Here is a 17598-nt window from a genome sequence, read left to right as displayed (position 1 = left end):
GTCAAAACTGATACTCTGGGTAGATGGGTAATAGCAGATCTCTGTGTGGGGTATACAATATGTGCAATTTATGGGCCAAACTGTGATGATCCAGATGTATTTGATTTCCTGGAAGGAGAACTAGCTGGCTGGCCCACTCCCATTATAGTCTGTGGCGATCTAAATATATCCACTGACTGGCATAAATTAAATACGTACACAGGACGGAAACCAAGGGTGTTTCGAGCGCTAACCGCCCTAATGAGCTCACATGGGTTAAAGGATGTAGGGAGAGAGAAGGAGCCACAGAACCCCGGCTTCACCTATTTTTCGAACCCTTTTCAAAAGTATTCTAAATTAGACTACTTTTTTATCTCAACTTCAGAACTGAATAAAGTTTGCATCAAGAAACTCCCTAAAGTAATTTCGGACCATAATCCGTTGATTATGTCCTGTAAACTAGAAAAAATAGAGAAGAAACACACCAGCTGGACCTTCGAAAGGAGGTTATTAACTGATCAAAGATTTGTGGAACATCTCAAAAAGTGGACAGGGGAATTTTTTGATGCAAACCGATACAGTACATCAAGGAATGGCGTTTGGGAAACCTTTAAGGCGGCTTTAAGGGGGGAAACCATAAGCTGTTCGGCGAGATTAAGGAAAGAAGATAGGAGAGAGTTAGACAGACTTATGGGGGGAATTAGCGAAGGCGGAAGAACGACATATAAGCGATATCGGACGGGGTGCAGATGGGGCGGAGAGTCAAAGGATTCTGACGATTAATAAATAAGAGCTCCAGAAAATGGTTACACAGAAGGAAATTGGCGAATACCAGTCTTCCAGGGCAAAGCGTTACGAAACAGGAGAGCAGGCAGGCAGGGTACTGGCGCTCCGTATTAGACAGGATAAAACTAAGAATATAATATCCAGCATACAGGAGGATGGTAAAGATCATACAGAGCCCAAGGAAATTGTACAGGTTTTTAAAAACTTCTATCAAACACTGTATGATGAAGAGGGATGCCATAGTCAGCAGAGTGAGGAGAGCGGGGATAAAGGCCCAACATTGGATGAACAATCTAGAGAAGAGCTGGATAGAGACCTGACCATCAGCGAGATTACAGGTGCCTTACAGGAGCTAGCAGCCGGTAAGGCAGCAGGCCCAGATGGAATCCCCCTGGAGGTCTATAAAAGTATTGAATCTGAGATTGAATCTCTTCAATGGTATATTGTGTTCAGGGGACATACCCGATTCTTGGAAGGAAACTAATATAATTATCTTCCACAAGAAAGGTAAACGGACAGAGAACCCAGGCTCATACCGCCAAATTTCTCTCATCAATGCGGACACAAAACTGTATTCCAAAGTTTGGGCCAAAAGATTGGGGAGGATCATTGGCAGTCTCGTCTCCCCGTGGCAACATGGGTTTGTGCCGGGGCGAGGCACCACGGACCATACTCGTCGAGCTATTACATTATTCGATGCCCATGGCGCTGCGGGGGGAGATATGGCCATGATCCTCCTCGACGCGGAGAAAGCTTTTGACCGCGTGGTCTGGGATTACCTTTGGGGCATCCTTGTATGTAGGGGCTTCGGAACTAAGGTCATCAGAGCTCTAAGAACAATGTATACAGACCAGACAGCCTGGGTCTTAGTAATGGGAGAGAGCTCGGAGAAAATAATAATTAAAAGGGGGACGCGCCAGGGATGCCCCTGTTCCCAGATCCTCTTCGCGTTATATATAGACCCCCTGATTCAAAAAATCCTGGGATGCCCTCAGATCAATCCAGTTGTGCTTAATGGCTATACAAACAAACTGCTAGCATACGCCGATGATCTGGCGGTTTTTACTACCGATCCGCAGCAGGCGATGCCCATTCTGACTGAGTTGGCTAAGGATTTTGGAAGTAATTCAGAATATCTGCTGAATGAGGGAAAAACTCAAATAATCTGCAGCAAAAACATCAGAAAGACAGACAGTAGATATGTAGACTCAGCAGTTTATCTAGGGGTAAGAGTTAATGCCTCAGTGGACAAGATCATCATAGATAATTACCTGCCCCTTATGGGGACGATTGAAGCAGAATTGAAAAGTTTAGATGTCCTGCACCTCTCCTTGATAGGGAGGGTAAATGTCCTTAAAATGACAATGTTTCCGAAACTTTTCTATCTGTTTCGGGCCATTCCATTATTGCTTGAGGACAAATTAATAAAAAATCTGGAATCAATCTTTAATAGGTTTATATGGCAGTACGGAAGGTTAAGGCGTTCCATGAATTTTATGTTGCTGCCGCAAGAAAGGGGGGGCTTGGCCATGCCAAATCTTCGTTTATATCACTGGACATGCCTTCTGACACAAATGACCGTGCTTTTCCAATCGGACCCTAGTCCGGCAGCTACCCCGAGAGATAGTCAGAACCCCACATCTATTTTCGAGCTTTTATTGGGGAGGAACGCTATTGGTCTATTGTTGCGTGAAGTAGATCGTAGATATTATAAAAAGGCCCGGTATAAGATCTTGGATGGAGTGTGGGGAATGTGGAAGGCGACCCAAAAGCTGCTGAATATACCAAAAATAAATGCACATCTCCACCTGTGGAACTCCAACCTTTTTCCCCATTTAGGTATAGACAGGAACTGCATGTTCTGGAGAGAACATGGAATAAGAACTATAGGGGATATTATGGTGGGGGATGAGATCCTGGGGTTTGAAGAGATACAGCGCAAGTATGGGATTCCACCCAATCATTGGTTCCTGCATGGTCAGCTATTCCAAACTTTGAAGGCCTTTAGACCCAAGATCTCCATAACAACCTGTAATCCTATGATTGACTACTTAAGAAAGGGGGGTAAGAAAATAAAAATAGTGTATAATCAGCTAATGCTAGGTTTGCAAGACGATCTGGAGAAAACCAAATCAGCACTGGCAGTGAAGACCCAGATGTTGACCTAGATCTAGCCCTCATATTAAATAAGAGATTATTTCGATCCTCGAACCTGCAGGCGCAGCACTACAAAACACTGTTTAACCTATACCATACCCCGGCGAAGCTGGTCGCCTGGGGTATGAGGGAGAATGATAAATGCCCTAGGTGTGATGCTGGCCCCGCAGATTTACTTCACATGTTCCATCACTGTGTTAAGCTAACTCTAATACGTAGGGAGATCACACATTTTTTGGAGGGACGGCTAGACTGTAGAATCACTCTATCCCCTACCTTGATGCTTTTACGCACTGATAGTAAACTGAAGTTAGGTAGGGATGCAGAGGCTCTGGTTTTTATGTTAGTGGCGGTCCTCCGTATTCTTATCTCTGCAGGCTGGAAGGATACTACCGCCCCCTCCTATCAAATGTGGATTGCTAGGTTACTGGGCATGCACAATATAGAGTCCTGTTTATACGAACTAAAGGGTAAAAAATCCTGGGAATTCGGCAGAAAATGGAGTTGGAGAAAATGGATAAATGGAGTTTTAAGATCTTAATCAAATACTTACTTTTTCAAGAATATGTATAGTTAAATGAATTGTTGCAATATTGTAACAGCTTGGCTTTTTACTATTTCTGTGGATATATGTTATTTATATAGGTGCTAATCAACTGTAAGGAAATGGTAATTTGATCTCTCTGTATTGTTTAAAGGAATATTGAAATTTCATCTGTTCTTCTTGTATGACATCAGTAAATCTCAATAAAAATATTAAAAATGATTACTACAGTGAAAGAGAGTCTTGCTGGGAGTGCTGTTTCAGGGTTTAGAACAGTGCAATGGTGTTCAAGCAGTGTAGAGGGTGAAGGTGAGAATGTAGAAATGAGAATTCACTGAAATGATTACTACATGCTACAGAGACAGTTGCTATGCAATTTCTACAGCACACCCAGGATCTTTATTACACAGCATGGAGACTATTTGGGCATTCAGAGTCCTGGCACACATGCTGCAAAGGACTTTGTAGCACTAAATGTCCTAAGGCCTGACCCACTCTATGAGTACATGTATTCCCATATTTTTAAACACATCAACTAAGCAAATTATTCTGCCACAATGTTGTGAAATGAAGACTAACTCACACTGTGATCTTAGACACATTACAGTATGCCTTGCAATTCAGTAAAATGATTACTACAATGAAAGGGGGTCTTGCTGGGAGAGCTGTTTCAGGATTTAGAACAGTGCAATGGTGTTCAAGCAGTGTAGAGGGTGAAGGTGAGACTGAGAATGTAGAAATGAGAATTCACTGAAATGATTACAACATGCTACAGAGACAGTTGCTATGCAATTTCTACAGCACACCCAGGATCTTTATTACACAACATGGAGACTATTTGGGCATTCAGAGTCCTGGCACACATGCTGCATAGGACTTTGTAGCAGTAAATGTCCTAAGGCCTGACTCACTCTATGAGTACATGTATTCCCATATTTTTAAACACATCAACTAAGCAAAATATTCTGCCACAATTTTGTGAAATGAAGACTAACTCACACTGTGATCTTAGACACATGACAGTATGTCTTGCAATTCATTAAAATGATTACTACAGTGAAAGAGAGTCTTGCTGGGAGTGCTGTTTCAGGTTTTAGGACATTGCAGTGGTGTTCAGGCAGTGTAGAGGGTCAAAGTGAGACTGAGAATGTAGAAATGAGAATTCACTGAAATGATTACGACATGCTACATTGACATTGCTATGCAATTTCTACAGCACAACCAGGATCTTTATTACACAGCATGGAGACTATTTGGGCATTCAGAGTCCTGGCATACATGCTGCATAGAACTTTGTAGCAGTAAATGTCCTAAGGCCTGACTCACTCTATGAGTACATGTATTCCCATATTTTTAAACACATCAACTAAGCAAAATATTCTGCCACAATTTTGTGAAATGAAGACTAACTCACACTGTGATCTTAGACACATGACAGTATGCCTTGCAATTCAGTAAAATGATTACTACAGTGAAAGAGAGTCTTGCTGGGAGTGAACAGAATGAACACAACGGCTCTTTTTAGAGCCAGCCAACATCTAAACACTCAAACTTGTTATTTAACTGTATTTTGTTTGGTTTTTTTTTTCTGACGTGCGCGCAACGTGCGCGCACCTCGCGATTGAAAAAAATATGTAAAAAAATTTGTTTGCCCTTCGGGGTCCTTCAGGGACCCCCTGAGAAGGCCTAGGGGGCAGGGAGTCTCTACCCTGCCCCCTTTTCACGTTGTCCACTTTTGTTTTTGACTCACTTCTTTCTTGAGGGTGCGTGCAACGTGTGCGCACCACGCGATTTAAAAAAAAATAATAATTTATTTGCCCTTCGGGGTCCTTCAGGGACGCCCTGAGAAGGCTTAGGGGGTCAGGGAGTCTCTACCCTGCCCCCTTTTTACGTTCTCAGGATCAGCAGTTTCAGGAAACTGCCGATAAAGCGGCGATAATGGCTTTGATAATATGCCCTTGTGAATTCCCATAGCAGCCCAGGTTAACACCAGAACCTGGGCTGCTATGGGAATTTACAAGGGCCTATTATCAAGCCCATTATCGCCGCTTTATCGGCAGTTTCCTGCCGATAAAAGCGGCGATAATGTATCGCCTTATGTTGTTAATAATATGCTCCTTTGTTCCGTGCCCTGCATCGTATTTTGCGATGCAGGGCGCGCTACGAAACTCGGGGAATATTATCAAGGACCGGTGTTAAAATTATCGCCGTTTTATCGTATTCGTAGCGTATGCTGAGAATGATTAGCAGTAGAAACTATGGTGCGATCACTCTCTTACTGTCAAATCATAGCACAGGGCGCGCTATGAGAATAGTTAGAAGTGGTCACTTATTGAAGATCCGATTCAGCTGTGTGGCTTATTGTGCGATGTTAGCAGGCATCGCTTACATGATTACGGTAACGGAGCGTGTGGTTTGCTATAAAAAAGTTGTGTTTACTCCTCTGTATGGGAAGCTGGATGTTTTTATCTGACCGTTGATTCCGACCTTGAAAGAAGAGTCAACCAAATGAGCCGTATAAGAGCGCTATTGTCTCAAAATGAGGTCGCTCTTACATCTGCTAGAGAAACATTTGTACTTCATGTAGCAAACACCCGCACAGAAGTGTATGCTTTATTAAATACAGACGTGCCCTGGAATTTTAGGGAGTTAATTTAGACTATCTTTAATGCGTCCTCGAGTAGGGGGTTAGCTTACTTTTTTAAGGTTATAAGCATTGGCCTTGTGACTTCTGTAGAAACTATATTTGGTGTCTTGTCGGTGTTTTTTCATTCGATTTTTTCCAGCATCTTTGTGCTTAATGCGCACATTAGTTGCCGGTGTGCTTGTATTAATTTGTTTACTTAAATATGGATGCACATCTTGCAGCAGATGACAATATTTCTTGGTTGTTGGAACCAAACCTGCATGTAATTCCATATTGTCAGGAAGTCGTGTTTGCAGTCATATGCCTTTGCGTTATAATACTGTTATCAAGTGTGTTATGTCAATTGAATTAATGGAAGCAAGTCAGTCTCTACATTACAAATTTTAGAATGCACCTTCCAACAACACACCACAAACAGCCTGTAATTGAACCATTGGGAGGTACCGGTTTTACAATGTGCGGAAACATTTTCTTTTTGGGGTGGAGGAGATGGGTGGTGGAAAACTCCTGTGGCACCCTGCCAATACGGACTACGAAATGGGAGAGGGGTCTGGGGTTATGAGAAATAGATGTGGGAGGACGAGGCCAAGAAACAGAAGAGGTACAGAAGCATAGGAAAACAGTGGATTGCAGCACAAAGAAATGTTTAAAACGGGGCGTGCACCAGGAGTCACCCAGGATAGCATCTTCCCCTTTATGGTGACTGCCTGGCATGGGCACAAACGGACGGGGGAGGAGCGGGGAGGTAGGGGGCGTTGATAAACAGTTGGAGGAGGTGTGCAGAATGCCGATAAACCGGCCATAAACAGAAGGGTTCATGACTTTTAGATTGAAAGACTCTGCCGCTTTCAGCCACTGGGGTTAATAAGCAGACATGAGCACAACAGGCTAAATTGAATGCAAAAAGATGAGAAAAAGAACACAACATTGAACAAGCATTGGCATAGTCCGCAACCGAAATCTTAGTTACTATGGAGCGCTGCCTCTTGCAACGTTGAGTGCAGCTTATGGATTATCGTTTTGATTCTCTTTTTTTACATGCGTTCAACCTGTGTTCCATTGCCTGAGCTGTGATTTTGACTGGGCCCTGGATTTGTGTATCTGCAGTACGGTGTCTCCCAACGCGGATTATAACCAGATGATGAGCCCCTTAGTGGTTCATGACTTGCTCTGTTGTGGCGGCGGGAATATGTCCTTAGCAGCGACACATGGAATAATGGGATGTTGGAATGTTTTTGCAGCGGCGCATGACTTCTTGGCACGCAGTTACATTGAAGATGACCCGAGTTTTTGTCCGATGGTGATAGAGGCTCCGGTCGTTGAGGAACATGTATGTTCATTCCCACTATTGAATTGGATGGCTGAAATGTTTTCAGGTGAGAACAATGACTTCCTGTTGGAAGCTGTTGTTACATACTGTGCTTATACGCTGGTGGAATAAGACTGTTTGATTTTTCTACCTATTCTATATTATTTAGTTACTGCTTTTTTATCAAAGATCGAATAATTTTTTTTGCAAAATTGAACTTGACTCTGCTTTTTAGGCTTGGACTCTGCGTTCGTAATTTGCCCACGTTTATATTATGTGCTTTGGTCAAGGAAATGTGTTGAGGGCTGAGCCTTGCACTCACACCGTGTTAAGTTAGCATGGGTTTATTAGAAGCTTAAACACCGTTTTTGTTTTCCTGCTCTGCTTTGCACACAACACGCACTTGCAATATTGTTTAGAGAAGGGTGAGTATTTTGCTTCATATGAGAATAATTTGATATACTACATTTGTAGACTGCCTCACTACTTTAGTGTGTATAGTGAGAGCATGAAACATCAAAGTTAAGTTGGATACTGTGTGTGTTATTCGGAATGATGTTTGCACGTTGGAGCCATAAGAGATATGCAGCTGTGGCATCTCTTATACTTGCACGTTTAGTAATGAAGTGTGCAGGCATGATTACACAGTTTGAGAACATTCGTATCTTGACAGTTTGTGCAGAACTCAATGTGATCCACTACTGCTGAGTAACCGAGGTATGGGTCTGCCTATGTAGTTGTATGAGATATTCTGTAGTTATAAACCAGGGGTCTCCAACAGGTCGATCGCGAGCTACCAGTAGCTCGCCGAGACCCTGCCAGTAGCTCGCGCTGCATGGTGCTCAATTTGGTAGTCCTTTAGTGTTGTTTGGGCTATTTCGCTGTTTTCAGGCTACGGAGCCCGCCCTCACCCAAACCAGCTGCTTAGATTGGCTTAAGCTTAGCTGGAGCGGGGCGGGCTGAAGACGATGACGTTCCTCTCTTTCCTACGTGATCAGAGTCTTGTGATCATCTCTAAGCACCCCCTGCCTTTCCCCGCCAGGCACCGCGCTGTTCAGTCACCAGTGCACGAGTGCAAAGTGAGGAGCTGCAGCGAGCATGGCAGGGCAGAGTAGCTGGCTCTGCAGGTCGCGTAAGCAGTATAGAACTGCTGGGACCCACGCCATCTGCCCTCTTCAAAAGTACAGCTTGCCCCTTATAATATTAACCGAGCAGCAGGTATGCCGTGGGAGAGGCCTCTCGGACGTGTTAACACAGATTTGTTAGTTTTAGTGCAGGGATACCAATTTAAGAAGATAACTCCTGTTGTAGCGTTAGGATTTGGGAATAAGAACAATCCATTTTACAATGCCTATGTCAGGTCTAGTTTATGTTTTCGAGTCAGGCACTGCCAACTACGTGAACAGTGTTATTGGGGCGCCAGCTCAGTCATATGTTAACGATTCAGTGCCTTCCGGAGTAAACTGGTATCCGCACTTAAGAAATTAAGAGTCCTACTTTCGTTTTCAATCTGGGCCCTTAGAGGAGCTCGTGGGGTTGAGAGCAGAAGGATGTGCCCTTGGTCCCAAAAACCAGACCATGTATGTGAAATGGAGAAAGGCATGGGACGCTGGGACAGTCTGGGTCAATCCGGAATGTCTGGTCACCTCAGAGCCCGAGGCACCCTCGCAAGTCAGATATGCGTGACGCACTGCTGCCATTGAACCACGGTTAGAGGTGTGGATGGGAGCTGGAACAGCCACACCCACGCCCTTCCAAGCGCCTCGAGGCTCTGCAGCCCGCAGTGAGCGCTATGCAAGAGCAATCAGCCACTCACTGGCAGCTAAGTACCTGAGGCCTTCCCCTGGAAGATGCGTGCACTAGGCAGGAGGGGGTGCCACAGCCTGTATGGGGGCAGAAGCAATGGTTAAAAAAGCCTGCAACAAGAAACATGGCACCTGCCTGTGATGGAAAGCAGTAAGGTGCCCCCTGTATAGAAATGTGCTCCATGTTAAAGGAGCCATCGAAAGAAAAAGGTACTTCTCTTGCCCTGTCCTGTTCCACTGACACAAATAATTAAAATTACCCTAAAACATTATTTTATCCAAAGAGGTGTGCAGTCAGAGAAAAACATTGATTTTCTTCCGCAGTCCCTTTCCACAAATGCATTTGTTGTGAATGTGCACGTTTTGAGGTGGTTTTGTCCGTCATTAAACAGCGCAGCGCTATACAGGAGGAACCAAACCTGCATGTAATTCCATATTGTCAGGAAGTCGTGTTTGCAGTCATATGCCTTTGCGTTATAATACTGTTATCAAGTGTGTTATGTCAATTGAATTAATGGAAGCAAGTCAGTCTCTACATTACAAATTTTAGAATGCACCTTCCAACAACACACCACAAACAGCCTGTAATTGAACCATTGGGAGGTACCGGTTTTACAATGTGCGGAAACATTTTCTTTTTGGGGTGGAGGAGATGGGTGGTGGAAAACTCCTGTGGCACCCTGCCAATACGGACTACGAAATGGGAGAGGGGTCTGGGGTTATGAGAAATAGATGTGGGAGGACGAGGCCAAGAAACAGAAGAGGTACAGAAGCATAGGAAAACTGTGGATTGCAGCACAAAGAAATGTTTAAAACGGGGCGTGCACCAGGAGTCACCCAGGATAGCATCTTCTCCTTTATGGTGACTGCCTGGCATGGGCACAAACGGACGGGGGAGGAGCGGGGAGGTAGGGGGCGTTGATAAACAGTTGGAGGAGGTGTGCAGAATGCCGATAAACCGGCCATAAACAGAAGGGTTCATGACTTTTAGATTGAAAGACTCTGCCGCTTTCAGCCACTGGGGTTAATAAGAAGACATGAGCACAACAGGCTAAATTGAATGCAAAAAGATGAGAAAAAGAACACAACATTGAACAAGCATTGGCATAGTCCGCAACCGAAATCTTAGTTACTATGGAGCGCTGCCTCTTGCAACGTTGAGTGCAGCTTATGGATTATCGTTTTGATTCTCTTTTTTTACATGCGTTCAACCTGTGTTCCATTGCCTGAGCTGTGATTTTGACTGGGCCCTGGATTTGTGTATCTGCAGTACGGTGTCTCCCAACGCGGATTATAACCAGATGATGAGCCCCTTAGTGGTTCATGACTTGCTCTGTTGTGGCGGCGGGAATATGTCCTTAGCAGCGACACATGGAATAATGGGATGTTGGAATGTTTTTGCAGCGGCGCATGACTTCTTGGCACGCAGTTACATTGAAGATGACCCGAGTTTTTGTCCGATGGTGATAGAGGCTCCGGTTGTTGAGGAACATGTATGTTCATTCCGACTATTGAATTGGATGGCTGAAATGTTTTCAGGTGAGAACAATGACTTCCTGTTGGAAGCTGTTGTTACATACTGTGCTTATACGCTGGTGGAATAAGACTGTTTGATTTTTCTACCTATTCTATATTATTTAGTTACTGCTTTTTTATCAAAGATCGAATAATTTTTTTTGCAAAATTGAACTTGACTCTGCTTTTTAGGCTTGGACTCTGCGTTCGTAATTTGCCCACGTTTATATTATGTGCTTTGGTCAAGGAAATGTGTTGAGGGCTGAGCCTTGCACTCACACCGTGTTAAGTTAGCATGGGTTTATTAGAAGCTTAAACGCCGTTTTTGTTTTCCTGCTCTGCTTTGCACACAACACGCACTTGCAATATTGTTTAGAGAAGGGTGAGTATTTTGCTTCATATGAGAATAATTTGATATACTACATTTGTAGACTGCCTCACTACTTTAGTGTGTATAGTGAGAGCATGAAACATCAAAGTTATGTTGGATACTGTGTGTGTTATTCGGAATGATGTTCGCACGTTGGAGCCATAAGAGATATGCAGCTGTGGCATCTCTTATACTTGCACGTTTAGTAATGAAGTGTGCAGGCATGATTACACAGTTTGAGAACATTCGTATCTTGACAGTTTGTGCAGAACTCAATGTGATCCACTACTGCTGAGTAACCGAGGTATGGGTCTGCCTATCTAGTTGTATGAGATATTCTGTAGTTATAAACCAGGGGTCTCCAACAGGTCGATCGCGAGCTACCAGTGGCTCGCCGAGACCCTGCCAGTAGCTCGCGCTGCATGGTGCTCAATTTGGTAGTCCTTTAGTGTTGTTTGGGCTATTTCGCTGTTTTCAGGCTACGGAGCCCGCCCTCACCCAAACCAGCTGCTTAGATTGGCTTAAGCTTAGCTGGAGCGGGGCGGGCTGAAGACGATGACGTTCCTCTCTTTCCTACGTGATCAGAGTCTTGTGATCATCTCTAAGCACCCCCTGCCTTTCCCCGCCAGGCACCGCGCTGTTCAGTCACCAGTGCACGAGTGCAAAGTGAGGAGCTGCAGCGAGCGTGGCAGGGCAGAGTAGCTGGCTCTGCAGGTCGCGTAAGCAGTATAGAACTGCTGGGACCCACGCCATCTGCCCTCTTCAAAAGTACAGCTTGCCCCTTATAATATTAACCGAGCAGCAGGTATGCCGTGGGATAGGCCTCTCGGAGGTGTTAACACAGATTTGTTAGTTTTAGTGCAGGGATACCAATTTAAGAAGATAACTCCTGTTGTAGCGTTAGGATTTGGGAATAAGAACAATCCATTTTACAATGCCTATGTCAGGTCTAGTTTATGTTTTCGAGTCAGGCACTGCCAACTACGTGAACAGTGTTATTGGGGCGCCAGCTCAGTCATCTGTTAACGATTTAGTGCCTTCCGGAGTAAACTGGTATCCGCACTTAAGAAATTAAGAGTCCTACTTTCGTTTTCAATCTGGGCCCTTAGAGGAGCTCGTGGGGTTGAGAGCAGAAGGATGTGCCCTTGGTCCCAAAAACCAGACCATGTATGTGAAATGGAGAAAGGCATGGGACGCTGGGACAGTCTGGGTCAATCCGGAATGTCTGGTCACCTCAGAGCCCGAGGCACCCTCGCAAGTCAGATATGCGTGACGCACTGCTGCCATTGAACCACGGTTAGAGGTGTGGATGGGAGCTGGAACAGCCACACCCACGCCCTTCCAAGCGCCTCGAGGCTCTGCAGCCCGCAGTGAGCGCTATGCAAGAGCAATCAGCCACTCACTGGCAGCTAAGTACCTGAGGCCTTCCCCTGGAAGATGCGTGCACTAGGCAGGAGGGGGTGCCACAGCCTGTATGGGGGCAGAAGCAATGGTTAAAAAAGCCTGCAACAAGAAACATGGCACCTGCCTGTGATGGAAAGCAGTAAGGTGCCCCCTGTATAGAAATGTGCTCCATGTTAAAGGAGCCATCGAAAGAAAAAGGTACTTCTCTTGCCCTGTCCTGTTCCACTGACACAAATAATTAAAATTACCCTAAAACATTATTTTATCCAAAGAGGTGTGCAGTCAGAGAAAAACATTGATTTTCTTCCGCAGTCCCTTTCCACAAATGCATTTGTTGTGAATGTGCACGTTTTGAGGTGGTTTTGTCCGTCATTAAACAGCGCAGCGCTATACAGGAGGAACCAAACCTGCATGTAATTCCATATTGTCAGGAAGTCGTGTTTGCAGTCATATGCCTTTGCGTTATAATACTGTTATCAAGTGTGTTATGTCAATTGAATTAATGGAAGCAAGTCAGTCTCTACATTACAAATTTTAGAATGCACCTTCCAACAACACACCACCAACAGCCTGTAATTGAACCATTGGGAGGTACCGGTTTTACAATGTGCGGAAACATTTTCTTTTTGGGGTGGAGGAGATGGGTGGTGGAAAACTCCTGTGGCACCCTGCCAATACGGACTACGAAATGGGAGAGGGGTCTGGGGTTATGAGAAATAGATGTGGGAGGACGAGGCCAAGAAACAGAAGAGGTACAGAAGCATAGGAAAACTGTGGATTGCAGCACAAAGAAATGTTTAAAACGGGGCGTGCACCAGGAGTCACCCAGGATAGCATCTTCCCCTTTATGGTGACTGCCTGGCATGGGCACAAACGGACGGGGGAGGAGCGGGGAGGTAGGGGGCGTTGATAAACAGTTGGAGGAGGTGTGCAGAATGCCGATAAACCGGCCATAAACAGAAGGGTTCATGACTTTTAGATTGAAAGACTCTGCCGCTTTCAGCCACTGGGGTTAATAAGCAGACATGAGCACAACAGGCTAAATTGAATGCAAAAAGATGAGAAAAAGAACACAACATTGAACAAGCATTGGCATAGTCCGCAACCGAAATCTTAGTTACTATGGAGCGCTGCCTCTTGCAACGTTGAGTGCAGCTTATGGATTATCGTTTTGATTCTCTTTTTTTACATGCGTTCAACCTGTGTTCCATTGCCTGAGCTGTGATTTTGACTGGGCCCTGGATTTGTGTATCTGCAGTACGGTGTCTCCCAACGCGGATTATAACCAGATGATGAGCCCCTTAGTGGTTCATGACTTGCTCTGTTGTGGCGGCGGGAATATGTCCTTAGCAGCGACACATGGAATAATGGGATGTTGGAATGTTTTTGCAGCGGCGCATGACTTCTTGGCACGCAGTTACATTGAAGATGACCCGAGTTTTTGTCCGATGGTGATAGAGGCTCCGGTTGTTGAGGAACATGTATGTTCATTCCCACTATTGAATTGGATGGCTGAAATGTTTTCAGGTGAGAACAATGACTTCCTGTTGGAAGCTGTTGTTACATACTGTGCTTATACGCTGGTGGAATAAGACTGTTTGATTTTTCTACCTATTCTATATTATTTAGTTACTGCTTTTTTATCAAAGATCGAATAAATTTTTTTTGCAAAATTGAACTTGACTCTGCTTTTTAGGCTTGGACTCTGCGTTCGTAATTTGCCCACGTTTATATTATGTGCTTTGGTCAATGAAATGTGTTGAGGGCTGAGCCTTGCACTCACACCGTGTTAAGTTAGCATGGGTTTATTAGAAGCTTAAACGCCGTTTTTGTTTTCCTGCTCTGCTTTGCACACAACACGCACTTGCAATATTGTTTAGAGAAGGGTGAGTATTTTGCTTCATATGAGACTAATTTGATATACTACATTTGTAGACTGCCTCACTACTTTAGTGTGTATAGTGAGAGCATGAAACATCAAAGTTATGTTGGATACTGTGTGTGTTATTCGGAATCATGTTCGCACGTTGGAGCCATAAGAGATATGCAGCTGTGGCATCTCTTATACTTGCACGTTTAGTAATGAAGTGTGCAGGCATGATTACACAGTTTGAGAACATTCGTATCTTGACAGTTTGTGCAGAACTCAATGTGATCCACTACTGCTGAGTAACCGAGGTATGGGTCTGCCTATGTAGTTGTATGAGATATTCTGTAGTTATAAACCAGGGGTCTCCAACAGGTCGATCGCGAGCTACCAGTAGCTCGCCGAGACCCTGCCAGTAGCTCGCGCTGCATGGTGCTCAATTTGGTAGTCCTTTAGTGTTGTTTGGGCTATTTCGCTGTTTTCAGGCTACGGAGCCCGCCCTCACCCAAACCAGCTGCTTAGATTGGCTTAAGCTTAGCTGGAGCGGGGCGGGCTGAAGACGATGACGTTCCTCTCTTTCCTACGTGATCAGAGTCTTGTGATCATCTCTAAGCACCCCCTGCCTTTCCCCGCCAGGCACCGCGCTGTTCAGTCACCAGTGCACGAGTGCAAAGTGAGGAGCTGCAGCGAGCGTGGCAGGGCAGAGTAGCTGGCTCTGCAGGTCGCGTAAGCAGTATAGAACTGCTGGGACCCACGCCATCTGCCCTCTTCAAAAGTACAGCTTGCCCCTTATAATATTAACCGAGCAGCAGGTATGCCGTGGCAGAGGCCTCTCGGAGGTGTTAACACAGATTTGTTAGTTTTAGTGCAGGGATACCAATTTAAGAAGATAACTCCTGTTGTAGCGTTAGGATTTGGGAATAAGAACAATCCATTTTACAATGCCTATGTCAGGTCTAGTTTATGTTTTCGAGTCAGGCACTGCCAACTACGTGAACAGTGTTATTGGGGCGCCAGCTCAGTCATCTGTTAACGATTCAGTGCCTTCCGGAGTAAACTGGTATCCGCACTTAAGAAATTAAGAGTCCTACTTTCGTTTTCAATCTGGGCCCTTAGAGGAGCTCGTGGGGTTGAGAGCAGAAGGATGTGCCCTTGGTCCCAAAAACCAGACCATGTATGTGAAATGGAGAAAGGCATGGGACGCTGGGACAGTCTGGGTCAATCCGGAATGTCTGGTCACCTCAGAGCCCGAGGCACCCTCGCAAGTCAGATATGCGTGACACACTGCTGCCATTGAACCACGGTTAGAGGTGTGGATGGGAGCTGGAACAGCCACACCCACGCCCTTCCAAGCGCCTCGAGGCTCTGCAGCCCGCAGTGAGCGCTATGCAAGAGCAATCAGCCACTCACTGGCAGCTAAGTACCTGAGGCCTTCCCCTGGAAGATGCGTGCACTAGGCAGGAGGGGGTGCCACAGCCTGTATGGGGGCAGAAGCAATGGTTAAAAAAGCCTGCAACAAGAAACATGGCACCTGCCTGTGATGGAAAGCAGTAAGGTGCCCCCTGTATAGAAATGTGCTCCATGTTAAAGGAGCCATCGAAAGAAAAAGGTACTTCTCTTGCCCTGTCCTGTTCCACTGACACAAATAATTAAAATTACCCTAAAACATTATTTTATCCAAAGAGGTGTGCAGTCAGAGAAAAACATTGATTTTCTTCCGCAGTCCCTTTCCACAAATGCATTTGTTGTGAATGTGCACGTTTTGAGGTGGTTTTGTCCGTCATTAAACAGCGCAGCGCTATACAGGAGGAACCAAACCTGCATGTAATTCCATATTGTCAGGAAGTCGTGTTTGCAGTCATATGCCTTTGCGTTATAATACTGTTATCAAGTGTGTTATGTCAATTGAATTAATGGAAGCAAGACAGTCTCTACATTACAAATTTTAGAATGCACCTTCCAACAACACACCACCAACAGCCTGTAATTGAACCATTGGGAGGTACCGGTTTTACAATGTGCGGAAACATTTTCTTTTTGGGGTGGAGGAGATGGGTGGTGGAAAACTCCTGTGGCACCCTGCCAATACGGACTACGAAATGGGAGAGGGGTCTGGGGTTATGAGAAATAGATGTGGGAGGACGAGGCCAAGAAACAGAAGAGGTACAGAAGCATAGGAAAACTGTGGATTGCAGCACAAAGAAATGTTTAAAACGGGGCGTGCACCAGGAGTCACCCAGGATAGCATCTTCCCCTTTATGGTGACTGCCTGGCATGGGCACAAACGGACGGGGGAGGAGCGGGGAGGTAGGGGGCGTTGATAAACAGTTGGAGGAGGTGTGCAGAATGCCGATAAACCGGCCATAAACAGAAGGGTTCATGACTTTTAGATTGAAAGACTCTGCCGCTTTCAGCCACTGGGGTTAATAAGCAGACATGAGCACAACAGGCTAAATTGAATGCAAAAAGATGAGAAAAAGAACACAACATTGAACAAGCATTGGCATAGTCCGCAACCGAAATCTTAGTTACTATGGAGCGCTGCCTCTTGCAACGTTGAGTGCAGCTTATGGATTATCGTTTTGATTCTCTTTTTTTACATGCGTTCAACCTGTGTTCCATTGCCTGAGCTGTGATTTTGACTGGGCCCTGGATTTGTGTATCTGCAGTACGGTGTCTCCCAACGCGGATTATAACCAGATGATGAGCCCCTTAGTGGTTCATGACTTGCTCTGTTGTGGCGGCGGGAATATGTCCTTAGCAGCGACACATGGAATAATGGGATGTTGGAATGTTTTTGCAGCGGCGCATGACTTCTTGGCACGCAGTTACATTGAAGATGACCCGAGTTTTTGTCCGATGGTGATAGAGGCTCCGGTTGTTGAGGAACATGTATGTTCATTCCCACTATTGAATTGGATGGCTGAAATGTTTTCAGGTGAGAACAATGACTTCCTGTTGGAAGCTGTTGTTACATACTGTGCTTATACGCTGGTGGAATAAGACTGTTTGATTTTTCTACCTATTCTATATTATTTAGTTACTGCTTTTTTATCAAAGATCGAATAATTTTTTTTGCAAAATTGAACTTGACTCTGCTTTTTAGGCTTGGACTCTGCGTTCGTAATTTGCCCACGTTTATATTATGTGCTTTGGTCAAGGAAATGTGTTGAGGGCTGAGCCTTGCACTCACACCGTGTTAAGTTAGCATGGGT

Source organism: Lissotriton helveticus, chromosome 3_1 (assembly GCF_964261635.1).
Source record: "Lissotriton helveticus chromosome 3_1, aLisHel1.1, whole genome shotgun sequence".
NCBI classification, from domain to species: domain Eukaryota; kingdom Metazoa; phylum Chordata; class Amphibia; order Caudata; family Salamandridae; genus Lissotriton; species Lissotriton helveticus.
The sequence above is the reverse complement of the archived record's forward strand: the minus strand, read 5'-3'. Positions refer to the sequence as shown.